The sequence below is a fragment of the Moschus berezovskii genome, chromosome 14 (genome assembly GCF_049115385.1).
Source record: "Moschus berezovskii isolate FMDL1 chromosome 14, NW_MosBer_1.0, whole genome shotgun sequence".
In the NCBI taxonomy this organism is placed as follows: domain Eukaryota; kingdom Metazoa; phylum Chordata; class Mammalia; order Artiodactyla; family Moschidae; genus Moschus; species Moschus berezovskii.
Window position 1 is genome coordinate 35845178 of NC_142473.1, and position 14766 is coordinate 35859943.

Genomic DNA, 14766 nt, shown 5'->3' on the forward strand with positions numbered 1-14766 from the left:
CACAGTGTCCTGATAAGGGGTGACAGCCTAACGGTTAAGGTGTAGGCTTTGGAGTCAGACTCTGGATTGAAATCCCAACTTGACCACTTTTTATTGTGTGATGTTCAACAAGTGCCTTCACTTATTTTCACTAAGCCTCATTTTTCTCAACTATACGATATGAATAATAATGAGTACCTACCTCGTAGAATTGCTGTAGGATTAAGTGAGACAATCTTTATGAAGCATTGAGCACAGAAACTGAATATTAAGCACCAAAAGATATCAGCCGTTATTATGTATACGATCAAAATCATTTTAAGGTTGGTTAATTCACAAACTTTTACTTATGAAATTCCATTTTTTTCTTTTAAATAAGAAAATACTCTTCACCCTCCAAGCAAGATGGCTGAGGAGTTTGTGCTGCAGCTCCCTCCCTCAACTGCTCCTGAAGCTGAAGGACATAAGGAAGTCTCCCCAGAAACAGCCACCCCAGAGCCCCCTTCTTCAGCAGCAGTCTCTCTGGGAACAGAGGAACCTGTCAGTGACACCAAGAAAAAAATCGACATCATGCTAAAGGCTGTGGGAGACACTCCTATAAAGAAAACAAAGAAGTGGGCTGTAGAGCGAACCCGAACCATCCAAGGACTCATTGACTTCATCAAAAGGTTCCTGAAACTTGTGGCTTCAGAACAGTTGGTATGAAACCAATGGTGGTCATTTCCCTACAGAAATTCACAGAGCATTTGTTTCTCGGTACCCAAGGTGGGGGAGGAGATTGATTCCAGGACCATCTTCTGTAGATTCTCAGGTTCCTTATATAAAATGGCATATTTGCATATAATCTGTGCATATTCTCCCATACTTTAAATCACTTTTAGATCCCTTATGATACCTTCAGTTCAGTTCAGTTCAGTTCAGTCGCTCAGTCGTGTCCGACTCTTTGCGACCCCATGAATCACAGCATGCCAGGCCTCCCTGTCCATCACCAACTCCCGGAGTTCACTCAAACTCATGTCCATCGAGTTGGTGATGCCATCCAGCCATCTCACTCTCTGTCGTCCCCTTCTCCTCCCGCCCCCAATCCTTCCAAGCATCAGAGTCTTTTCCAGTGAGTCAACTCATCGCACGAGGTGGCCAAAGTATTGGCGTTTCAGCTTTAGCATCAGTCCTTCCAGTGAACACCCAGTTGCCAGTACCCAACAAATTAAAATTTTGCTTTTTGGAACTTTTTTTTTTTAAAGAAAATATTCTTCATGCTCCCACATAATAGGATCATGGGATAATTAAGAATTAGTATTTTTATTTTTTAATTATCTTTAATTTTTTAAATTGGAAGATAATTGCTTTACAATGCTGTGTTAGTTTCTGTCACACAACATGAATCAACTGTAAGTATATATATGTCCCCTCTCTCCTGAACCTCCCTGACCCCCATCCATCCCACTTCTCGAGGTCATCACAGAGCACCGAGCTGAGATCCCTGTGCTATACAACAACTTCCCGCTAGCTATATATTTTATACAGAGTTAGTATTGTTGTAGCCACACGTCCTGGGAAACAAACTCACTCAGAAGGACAATTCAGATAGTGAAGTGCAGTTTATTACACCGACGGGCCCAAGGCAGCGTCTCCTCTTAGCCAAGGACCCTGACCAACATGTGTGAAAATCTTTTATACCCCACCACTCCAAATTCCTTGAGACTTTCATAAACCAAGGAAAATACAACCCCAGTAACCCCATCATTCATGTACTGTGTGCTCAAGTGCTCAAACTGTCAAACAATTAGCCAATAATCAATAAGCCTGAGGTTACACTCTGATAGATACAGAAAAATTTACGGCCTGTCTGGAGGAAGGGGTGATTAGTGTATGTTTCCTCTTAGGCAATGAGTAACCTAGATACGATTTTCAAGGTTCCCCTGTCTGGAGGGGATCTTATCCTTCTGTTGTCGGTTTCATAGGCACTAAACACAGAGTTCAGAGTCCATTGGAAAGGTGGCTGAGCATCATCAGCATGAACAGGCCTAAGATGGAGTCCAGGCCCTATGAATTCCTTCTTCAGTATTTTTAAAATTTCACATATTTACACATTTTTAAAAAGTAGTATGTGTATATTTGAGAACTGTTGTTTATTCAGTGAGTGTTTGGGGTATACAGGGATTTGCAGACCCCTCTTAAATAACTCCCTGGGACCCACGGAGTCTGAGTCTGTGCCCAAGGAAACATTGTCTCCCTGTGGTCCTCTGTTTTGGGGAACAATTGGGTTCAGTGACACATTATAAGGTATTTCATGACAAAGGGCTCTGAGACCAAATATGTTTGGAACATGCTTCATGAAATAGTTAAACTCTTTTATGTACTGCAGAAATTTTTGGACCATTTAAGGTGAATAGGTATGGTGGTTCTCCAAGTGGGTAATAGAAAATGCTGTTTTCCCCAGATAATTTTTAACAAAAAGCTCTGTGTGTGTGTGTGTGTGTGTGTGAAAGCACCTGCAGCAACTTGGGCACATGAGGGCCTGGAAACTCACCTTTGCAAGACTGTCTTTCACTGGCAGGGTCCTCATCTTATATGTGCTCTCTGGCTTATAAAATTTCTCTGGGGCTTCAGTATTACCCCTAACCTCCATGCTACATACCTCAGTGCTGCTTTTCTTCTTAAGATGCTTCAGTCCTTTAAATAGGCTCCCCAAGGCATTTCCTAGCTCTCTGAGTTTACAAAGCCTTCTATGAAAAAAGCTGAGGGAAGTTCCCAAGGTGTGAACTCTAGGGATTTGATAGCTATCCTGTGAGAGCATCCTTCCCCCACACCACAATACACTGACTCAGAATGATCTCAGCACCTTGACTCTTATCTACCCCCCCAGGCCAAGTTTCCTTTCTATGCCAGAAGCCGGGGAGATCTTTTTCCCTCTTCTTTCTAGCTTGCTATCATTCCAGTGTCTTCTTACCCTACAAGAACACCAACTTCTCATTCTGTAAAACTCCCAGCAACCAGTCCCAGAATTTCCTGACTGGGCAAATAGACACCTTTTCTCTATTGTTTGTTATACAGGCAATTAAATTAAAAAGGCAGTTGAATTTGAAAGCCTAGGGGCTCAGAGAAATCTGGGCTGGTAATATAGAATTCATCAGCTTGGGGACTTCCCTGGTGGTCCAGAGGTTAGGATTTTGCCTTCCAATGTAAGGGGTACAGATTTGATCCCTGGTCAGGGAGCTAAAATCCCACATGACTTGTGGCCAAAAAACGTAAAACAGAACCAATATTGTAACAAATTCAAGACTTCAAAAATTAAGGCATTAAAAAAATCTTCAAAAAATTTTTTTAAAATAAAGAATTCATCAGTGTGAAGATGTTATTTAAACAAGTGCAATTGATGACATGACATAGGGAAAAACTAGAGACAGAAAGGGAAGAAGAGGCCTTGGATAAACCCTAAGAAGGTCTAACATTTGGAGGTAAGATAGAGGAGGATAAACTAGTCAAGTAGACTAAGAAGGAACAGTAGGTGTGAAAGAGGAAAACTAAAGGATGCCCCAGAGGCCAAAAAGGAGGGAGAGGTTAAGTGAACCAAATGCTATTATGAATTTCAAATGAAAACAGAAGTACTAGAAGTACTCATTGGTGACCCTCACAAGAATGGTTTCAGTGGAGAGTGGTGGAAAAAGAACCAAGATCGGAGTAAACCGAAGAGTGAATATTGAGAGAGACAGAGACAGCATGTATAACAATTATTTTAAAGATGTTTTGCTGAGACAGGGACAGAGAAATAGAGCAGTAGGAGGAGGGGCATAGAATGTAAAGTCAAGAAGATGGGAAATACTAGAGTATGTTCCTGTTGTGATGGGGATGACCCAGTAGACAAGAGATTTGTGAAGCATATAAAAAAGGAGGAAACCAAAGGGTGGGAGACCTTGAATGGATGAGGGCAGAAGAAACCCAGAACACAAAGGGAGGGTTGGCCTTTGGTAGGTGGAGGGGCAGGGTCTCCATTTTAGCAGAAGAAATGGGGACAGGTGTGGGTTGACTTTTAGGGAAATGTATAGGAAGACAAGTGAGTTCACACCAATGATGTTTACTTTTCTTAATAAAGTTTGAAGTGAAGTCATCTGCTCAGCAGGAGGGAAGACAACAGAGAGAAAGGAATCTTAAGGAGTGGGAAATCAGAAAAAATCACCAAGGTGAGTGAGCAATACTGAGTGCCTGTTAAAAGTCAGAAGTAAAGTCAGCTCAGGTATGTGAATTTCTCTAGCAGTACTCACCTTCTGTAGAATTGGCATGGTTAAATTCATCCTTGAGTTTGCCAGACAAGGACAGAGGAAAAAGAGAGACACTGAAGTTAGGGATATTTGCAAGGGAGTGCATGTAACAGTGGACCATGGAATCTAAATTGTACAGCATCCACCACAATGGCTGATACACAATGGACAATAATGAACAAATAGAAAGCATACATCTCTCCTGACAGGACTTCCACAGTTCATTTATGTTTCCTTAACGAATTTACATTAAAAAGCAGAGACATTACTTTGCCAACAAAGGTCCGTCTAGTCAAGGCTATGGTTTTTCCCGTGGTCATGTATGGATGTGAGAGTTGGACTGTGAAGAAAGCTGGTCGCCGAAGAATTGATGCTTTTGAACTGTGGTGTTGGAGAAGACTCTTGAGAGTCCCTTGTACTGCAAGGAGATCCAACCAGTCCATTCTAAGGGAGATCGATCCTGGGTGTTCATTGGAAGGACTGATGCTAAAGCTGAAACTGCAATACTTTGGCCACCTCATGCGAGGAGTTGACTCACTGGAAAAGACTCTGATGCTGGGAAAGGTTGGGGGCGGGAGGAGAAGGGGAGGACAGAGAGTGAGATGGCTGGATGGCATCACCGACTCTGTGGACATGAGTTTGAGTGAACTCCCGGAGTTGGTGATGGACAGGGAGGCCTGGCGTGCTGTGATTCATGGGGTCGCAAAGAGTTGGACACGACTGAGCAACTGAACTGAACTGAACTGAACGAATTTACAAAGTTTAAGTTTGTGAATGGAGAACAATATCTCCACAGAAACTGAGGTTCTGTAAATTCTTGAGCCTTATCCAGTCATAGCCATCTAATGAATTGTTCACTTTCTTTTCCCCATTATGGTATTTGATGTAGTTATATACCAAATGCATATACAAACACATATTCTTACATATGTATACAGCAAGTCCCCTACATACAATTAAGTTCCATTTCAAGAGCGCATTTGTTGAGTCCAACAAAGTAAGCCTAGGTACCCAACTAACACAATTGGCTAGTACTGTACTATAATAGGTTTATAATGCTTTTCACATAAATAATACATGAAAACAAACACAAAAAATAAAACATCTTTAATCTTACAGAACAGCACTGTGAAAAATACAATAACACCAGCCACATCATCATTGTTTTACTGATTGCTTCTGGACATTCTGGCCTTGAAATAAAGACACTGAACTACTACCCTCTACACAGTTCTGTACAGCAAAGTACACAAAAGGACAGCCACTTGTAGACGATCCATGTGCCTAATAAGGTACACCAGACACGTGAACCTACTTATGTGACTGGACATGAGAATGCATGTTCACAAGTTTAAACGTTTGTAACTTGAAGGTTTATATGCAGGAGACACACACACACACATACATATACATATATATACACACATACACTCACACAAGAGACAAATAAAGGACATTTTTTTCCTTCTGTGAGGCCTTTGCTTAAATGGTTTCCTTGAGGGATTTGAGGTCTAATAAGGGTCATGTATATCATAAGTTGCTTGTTAAGAGCTATAATAAAATAATGTGAAAACTATTAATACTTGGAAGCATAATAGAAGGAGTTATTTGATTTTGTTTGATGGACGGGGATGTCTTCACAGAGAAATTGACACATGAGCTCAAACTTAAAAGTCAAAAGGTTTCATTTAAGCTTTGACTATTCAATAGATCGGACACGACTGAAGTGACTTAGCAGCAGCAGCAGCATTCAATAGAAACTCACTTTTGTTGTTGTTGCTATCTAGTTGGGAACCCTATGGACTGCATCATGCAAGGCTTCCCTGACCTTCACTATCTCCTGGAGTTTGCTCAAATTCACGTCCATTGAGTTGGTGATGTTATCCAACCATATCATTCTCTGCTGCCCTCTTCTCCTTTTGCCTTCAATCTTTCCCAGCATCAGGGTCTTTTCCAATGAGTCGGCTCTTCACATCAGGTGGCCAAAGTATTGGAGCTTCCGCTTCAGCATCAGTCCTTCTAATGATTATTCAGGCTTGTTTTCCTTTCAGATTGACTGATTTGATCTCCTTGCTCTCCAAGGGACTCTTAAGAGTCTTTTTCAGCACAATTCAAAAGTATCAATTCTTTGGCATTCAGCCTTCTTTATGGTCCAACTCTCACATTTGTACCTGATTACTGGAAAAACCATTCCTTTGATTATACAGACATTTGGCAGCAAAGTGATGTCTCTGTTTTTTAATATGCTGTCTAGGTATGTCATAGCTTTTCTTCCAAGGAGTAAGTGTCTTAATTTTGTGGCTGCATCACCATCCGCAGTGATTTTGGAGCCCAAAAAAATAAAATCTGTCACTGTTTCCACTTTTTCTGCATCTATTTGCCATGAAGTCCCTGTAGCCTGTTTTAAAACTACCAAAGCATCAGTGAATCAGGTTATTAAATAAGGAATGCCAGTCTACTAGAACTAAGGTGATGTCCATTGCAATACAATTTTACATGTAAAATGTATGGAATTACACTACCTGTTCTTCCAGAGTTCTCCCTGAATCTTTCTTTCGCTCATTTAGTTTTCCATTTCTGTAGTCTATCTTACGTCCTTTGTTTAAAATTTTGCAGGAGAAAAGTCAAGTTTAAATGAGTCATATGAAAGTACCTCGAAGATTTTTATTTTTTAAATTTTTATTTATTTTTTAAATAATGAGTAATACTGGTTTATTTATTTACCCCTGCAGGGGAAGTTAGGAATCTTAACCACTGGACAACCAGGGAAGACCCATTGAAGATTTTTAGACATAACTAGCTCTAAACTTCTAACAAATAAATAACAAGAAATGTTTGTATTCAAGAGAATTACCTTTCTAGTGCCTTAATAGTTGGCTGAATTTTTTGAATTAAACTTATGTACGATTTAATTGCACTCAGTCTTATTTTAAAATTGGTGTCATTTTTAAAAATGACATATTCACAGAGTTCACTGGAGCCTCTAGAGGTAGGTGAGCAACTAAACCTTCCAAAACAGATGGATGCCTATGAGCAATATTTAATCTTAATGGAAAGCCAAGTTTACCCTATGACAAGACCCTGGCTTGGAAGCAATGCTTACTGTGATACAACTTTGCTGAGCTAAACATTTACAGAGAATAGAGAATAGCAGGGCAGCCAAGTAGCTGCTTTATTGTGAGCCCAAAATAAACATGCCCCGGAACATTTAAAACATGCCTCAGAAAACTTGATTAAATGTTTTTATGCACCCTCAATTGAGTCTCCAAGTGGTTCTTTGGAGTATAACTCAATAATACAATTAGTAGTGGAATTATGTTATAATATTATTAATTAATTCATTTATTCCATCAATTTTGTTGACGAACGATCACAGCCGACTCTTGAGCTAGTTACTGAGTGTTATCAGCATACTATAGATCTAGAAGAAGTGTGTCAATTTTAAAGAGATTCCCCTTTTAAATGATTAATCCTTACTGGAGAAAAATGACTTGAACATGCATAAAATTTATCTCTAGAAGCTAAATGAGTAAGTGCATGAAAAGCTAAGAATAATATATGGCTCTTAGCAAGACCTCATTGCAAGTTTAGCTACCATTATTAAGCTCACTAAAATTCTCTCAAGTTCCCATATCTATTCACACTCTTATTTCTTGCATGAAGTCAGAGATTAATAAAACTTCCAAGATCTCTCATGAACATAGGTGCAAATACTCAACAAAATATTAGCAAATCAAATCTCACAATATACAAAAAGAATTATATTATACACCTGGTCTACTCCAGGTATGTAAGGCTGGTCTAACATTTAAAAATCAATTAATGTAGTTTCCATTTATGGAACTTTCATGTCCTTGGTTAAATTTACTTCTCAGTTCAGTTCAGTTCAGTCAGTCAGTCATGTCCAACTCTTTACGACCCCATGAATTGCAGCATGCCAGGCCTCCCTGTCCATCACCTCTTCCTGGAGTCTACCCAAACCCATGACCATCAAGTTGGTGATGCCATCCAGCCATCTCTATCGTCCCCTTCTCCTCCTGCCCCCAATCTTTCCCAGCATTAGGGTCTTTTCCAATGAGTCAGTTCTTCGCATTAGGTGGCCAAAGTATTGGAGTTTCAGCCTCAGCATCAGTCCTTCCAAAGAACACCCAGGACTGAACTCCTTTAGGATGGACTGGTTGGATCTCCTTGCAGTCCAAGGGACTCTCAAGAGTCTTCTCCAACACCACAGTTCAAAAGCATCAATTCTTCGCCGCTCAGCTTTCTTCACCATCCAACTCTTACATCCATACATGACCACTGGAAAAACCATAGCCTTGACTAGACAGACCTTTGTGGCAAAGTTATGTCTCTGCTTTTTAATATGCTATCTAGGTTGGCCATAACTTTCCTTCCAAGGAGCAAGCGTCTTTTAATTTCATGGCTGCAGTCACCATCTGCAGTGATTTTGGAACACAAAAAAATAAAGTCTGATGCTGTTTCCACTGTTTTCCCATCTGCTTCCCATGAAGTGATGGGACCAGTTGCCATGATCTTAGTTTTCTGAATGTTGAGCTTTAAGACAACTTTTTTACTCTCCTCCTTCACTTTCATCAAGAGGCTTTTGAGTTCCTCTTCACTTTCTGCCATAAGAGTGGTGTCATCTGCATATCTGAGGTTATTGATATTTCTCCCGACAATCTTGATTCCAGCCTGTGCTTCATCCAACCCAGCGTTCCTCATGATGTACTCTGCATATAAGTTAAATAAGCAGGGTGACAATATACAGCCTTGACATACTCCTTTTCCTATTTGGAACCAGTCTGTTGTTCCATGTCCAGTTCTAACTGTTGCTTCCTGACCTGCATACAAGTTTCTCAAGAGACAGTCAGATGGTCTGGTATTCCCATCTCTTTCAGAATGTTCCACAGTTTATTGTGATCCACACAGTCAAAGGCTTTGGCATAGTCAATAAAGCAGAAATAGATCTTTTTCTGGAACTCTCTTACTTTTTCAATGATCCAGTGGATGTTGGCAATTTGATCTCTGGTGCCTCTGCCTTTTCTAAAACCAACTTGAACATCTGGAAGTTCATGGTTCACATACTGCTGAAGCCTGGCTTGGAGAATTTTGAGCATTACTTTGCTAGCATGTAATGAGTGCAATTGTGCAGTAGTTTGAGCATTCTTTGGCATTGCCTTTCTTTGGGATTGGAATGAAAACTGACCTTTTCCAGTCCTGTGGCCACTGCTGAGTTTTCCAAATTTGCTGGCATATTGAGTGCAGCACTTTCACAGCATCATCTTTTAGGATTTGAAATAGCTCATCTGGAATTCTATCACCTCCACTAGCTTTGTTCGTAGTGATTCTTTCTAAGGCCCACTTGACTTCACATTCCAAGATGTCTGGCTCTAGGTCAGTGATCACACCATCGTGATTATCTGGGTCATGAAGATCTTTTTGTACAGTTCTTCTGTGTATTCTTGCCACCTCTTCTTAATATCTTCTGCTTCTGTTAGGTCCATACCATTTCTGTCCTTTATCGAGCCCATCTTTGCATGAAATGTTCCCTTGATATCTCTAATTTTCTTGAAGAGAACTCTAGTCCCATTCTGTTGTTTTCCTCTATTTCTTTGCATTGATCGCTGAGGAAGGCTTTTTTTTTTTTTAATCTCTCCTTGCTATTCTTTGGAACTCTGCATTCAGATGGGAATATCTTTCCTTTTCTCCTTTGTTTTTCGCTTCTCTTCTTTTCACAGCTATTTGTAAGGCCTCCTCAGACAGCCATTTTGCTTGTTTGCATTTCTTTTCTTTGGGGATGGTCTTGATCCCTATCTCCTGTACAATGTCACGAACCTCCATCCAGAGTTCATCAGGCACTCTATCTATCAGATCTAGTCCCTTAAATCTATTTCTCACTTCCATTGTATAGTCATAAGGGATTTGATTTAGGTCATACCTGAATGGTCTAGTGGTTTTCCCTACTTTCTTCAATTTCAGTCTGAATTTGGCAATAAGGAGTTCATGATCTGAGCCACAGTCAGCTCTCGGTCTTGTCTTCGCTGACTGTATAGAGCTTCTCCATCTTTGGCTGGAAAGAATATAACCAGTCTGATTTTGGTGTTGACCATCTGGTGATGTCCATGTGTAGAGTCTTCTCTTGTGTTGTTGGAAGAGGGTGTTTGCTTTGACCAGTGCGTTCTCTTGGCAGAACTCTATTAGCCTTTGCCCTGCTTCATTCTGTACTCCAAGGCCAAATTTGCCTGTTATTCCAGGTGTTTCTTGACTTCCTACTTTTGCATTCCAGTCCCCTATAGTGAAAAGGACATCTTTTTTGGGTGTTAGTTCTAAAAGATCTTGTAGAAATAAAAAGATGTCCTCTTCATTATAGGGGACTGGAATGCAAAATTTACTTCTAAGTGTTTTATTATTTTTGGTGCTATTGTGAATGGGATACTTTTTTTTCCCAGATATTTCATTGCTAGTGTATAGAAACACAACTGATTTCTGTGTGATTTTATATCCTGCAACATTATTACATTTGTTGATTAGTTCTAACAGATTTTTTGGTTGAGTCTGAAGATTTTCTGTGTATCAGTTCAGTTCAGTTCATTCGCTCAGTCATCTCCGACTCTTTGCAACGCCATGGACTACAGCAAGCTAGGCCTCCCTTTCCATCACGAACTCCCAGAGCTTGCTGAAACTCACGTCCATTGAGCCGGTGATGCCATCCAACCATCTCATCTTCTCATCCCCTTCTCCTGCCTTCAGTCTTCCCCAGCATCAGGGTCTTTTCCAATGAGTCAATTCTTCGCATTAGGTGGCCAAAGTACTGGAGTTTCAGCCTCAGCGTCAGTCCTTCCAATGAATATGCAGGACTGATTTCCTTTAGGATGGACTGGTTTGATCTCCTTGCAGTCCAAGGGACTCTCAAGAGTCTTCTCCAACACCACAGTTCAAAAGCATCAATTCTTTGGTGCTCAGCTTTTCTTTATGGTCCAACTCTCACATCCGCACGCGACTACTGGAAAAACCATAGCTTTGACTAGACGGACCTTTGTCAGCAGAGTAATGTCTCTGCTTTTTAATATGCTGTCTAGGTTAGTCACAGCTTTTCTTCCAAGGAGGAAGCAACTTTTAATATCAAGGCTTTTAATTTTCTATGTATAAGATTATATTATTCGCAAATAATGACAATTTTACTTCTTCCTTTCATATTTCATTGCCTTTATTTTGAATGATTGTTTTAGCTAGGACTTCTAATCTTTTTTTTTTTTTTATTTTTAAATGAGGCTTTTAATTAATGTTTGACAGAGCTGATTCAAGTTGAACAGACTAAATTTCTTTAAACAAACTTACTTATACTCCAGAGTCCTTTAAAAACTTAATAGCATTTATACATTGAAGGTATTTGATTTTCTTGTAACTAGCACTTCAAATGCAGCAAGCATTTGAAGCAACAAGCATTTGACCCAACAAGTAAAACTTTCTACAGTTCATAACTTTTATAAATAAAATAAATTAAATGTACAGTGAATAAGTTCTCTGAAATATTTCAATATTTCTGCAGGTTTAGTAACATCGTAAAATACATTTCAACTAAAATTCACAAATCTAAAAACCTGTTAGGCATTTTTAGGCATTTTAAGTTGGAAATGAAGACCAATGTTACATCGTAATATGCCAATTACAAATAGTACTTCAAATAGCAAATACTACAGTTTGTCCCAAACTTTAAAAACTATTCATGAACTCAACACTGAACTATTGATGGCTATGAGAATTGTTTCCTAGCCTTTTTGAAAATTTCAACCCATTTACGTTTAAGGTAATTATTGATAAGTACGATCCCGTAGCCATTTTCTTTATTGCTTTGGGTTCAAGTTTATACACTCTTTCTGTGTTTCCTGTCTATAGAAGATCCTTTAGCATTTGTTGGAGAGCTGGTTTGGTGATGCTGAATTCCCTCAGCTTTTGCTTGTCTGTAAAGCTTTTGATTTCTCCTTCATATTTGAATGAGATCCTTGCTGGGTATAGTAATCTGGGCTGTAGGGTATTTTCTTTCATCACTTTAAGTATGTCTTGCCACTCCCTTCTGGTCTGAAGAGTTTCTGTTGAAAGATCAGCTGTTATCCTTATGGGAATCCCCTTATGTGTTATTTGCTGCTTTTCCCTTGCTGCTTTTAATATTTGTTCTTTGTGTTTGATCTTTGTTAATTTGATTAATATGTGTCTTGGAGTATTTCGCCTTGGGTTTATCCTGTTGGGGACTCTCTGGGTTTCTTGGACTTGGGTGATTATTTCTTTCCCTATTTTAGGGAAGTTTTCAACTATTATCTCCTCAAGTATTCTCTCATGGTCTTTCTTTCTGTCTTCTTCTTCTGGGACTCCTGTGATTCGAATGTTGGAGCGTTTAACATTGTCCCAGAGGTCTCTAATATTGTCCTCATTTCTTTTAATTCGTTTTTCTTTTTTCCTCTCTGTTTCATTTATTTCTACAATTCTATCTTCTAGTTCGCTTATCCTGTCTTCTGCCTCTGTTATTCTACTGTTTGTTCCCTCCAGAGTGTTTCTGATCTCATCTATTGCATTATTCATTGTATATTGACTCTTTTTTATTTCTTCTAAGTCCTTATTAAATCTTTCTTCCATCTTCTCAATCCTTTTCTCCAGGTTATTTATCTGTAACTCCATTTTGCTTTCAAGATTTTGAATCATTTTCACCATCAAAATTTGAAATTCTTGATCAGGTAAATTCCCTATATCTTCTTCTTTTGTTTGTGTTGGTGGGCAATTATCTTGTTCCTTTACTTTCTGGGAATTTCTCTGCCTCTTCATCTTGCTTATATTGCTTTGCTTGGGGTGGCCTTTCCCTCTTCTTGCAGTTTGTGGAGTTCTCTTTATTATGTAGTTTCTTCGCTGTGTGTGGGGTTGGACGGGTGACTTGTCCGGGTTCCCTGGTTAGGGAAGCATGTGTCGGTGTTCTGGTGGGTGGAGCTGGATTTCTTCTCTCTCCTTTAGAAGACAATGGGCTGCTTTTCTGGGAGCCTGATGTCCTCTGCCAGTATTCAGAAGTTGTTTTGTGGACTTTACTCCGCGTTCAAATGTTCTTTTGATGAATTTGTGGGGGAGAAAGTGGTCTCGCTGTCTTATCCCTCCACCATCTTGTTCCTTCCTCCCCAGAACACTGGATTCTTATATTCCACTTGGTCGTGGAGTACCTCTTCCCAGCTGCTCCAGAAAGGTGCAGCCGCTGTACCTTACCTTGGACGAGGGGTATCTCCTCAAGGCCGCCCCTCCTGCTCCGAATGTGGCTCCTCTCGGCCCTCTGGTGCCCAATCAGCCACCGCCTCCTGGACGTGGCACAGCTCCTCTCGGCCACCGTCCTAACCCTGGGCGCGGGGTAGCTCCTCTCAGCCACGACTCTGCATGTGGTCGGTTGCGCTGGAGCTGGGCGTATCTCGCGTCTGCGCCGCCGGAGCCGGGCGTCTCTCGCCAGGACTTCTAATCTTGTGTTGAATAAGAGAATGGACACCCAACCTTTCATTGTTGATACAATATTAGCTGTAGGTGTGTCATACTATTGTTTAATTATATTTATTTATTATATTGAGATATGTTCCTTACATTCCCAATTTGTTGAGGGTTTTCATAATCAAAGACATACTTTATCAAATGCTGTCTTTTTGCTCTATTGAGATGATCATATGAATTTTATCTTTCATTCTATTAATGTGATCTATCGCATTTATTGATTTGCATATGTTGAACCACCCTTGCATCTCAGGAATAAATCCCACTGCAACTTGGTGTATGATGCTTTTAATGTGCTGTTGAATTCAGTTGGTTAATATATTGTTGAGAATTTTTGCATCTATATTTGGCACGGATATCGGTCTATAGTTTTCTTTCCTTGTAGGAAGTATCCTTAACTGACTTAGGTACCAAGGCAATTCTGGCCTTGTAAAATAAGTCTGGGAGTGTTCCCTCCTCTTCGAATTTTTGAGAAAGATTGTCATTAATTCTTTTTTAAATATTTGATAGCATTGAACAATGAAAATATGTGGTCCTGGGCTTTTTGTGTTGGGAATTTTTGCTTACTAATTCAACCTCCTTATTCGTCTGTTCAGATTCTCTGTTTATTCATGATTCAGTCTTGGTAGGTTGTATATATCTAGGAATTTATCCACTTTAGGGGGGATAAATTTATCAAATTTGTTGGCACATAGTTGTTCATAGTAGTCTTTTATGATCCTGTGTATTTTTGTTGTATCTGTTGCAATATCTCCTCTTTCATTTATGATTTTAGTTATCTGTGTCTTCATTCATTTTTTTCTTGCTCAAACCAGCTGAAGCTTTGCCCATTTTGTCCATCTTTTCAAAAAAATCAGATTTTAGTTTCCTTGACCTATTATTTTTATGGTGTCTAGTTCACTTATTTCTTCTCTGATCTTTGTTATTTCTTTCTTTCTGCTAAATTTGGGCTTAGTTTGTTATTCTTTTGATAATTCCTTGAGGTGTAAAGTTAGGTTATTTACTTGAGATC

The 14766-nt window shown here is 39.6% G+C and overlaps 1 pseudogene; it reads left to right on the forward strand.

Moving 5' to 3' along the window:
• The first annotated feature begins 384 nt into the window (after positions 1-384).
• Positions 385-684, forward strand: LOC148775568 (ubiquitin-like protein ATG12 pseudogene; annotated as a pseudogene).
• Positions 685-14766: the final 14082 nt, after the last annotated feature.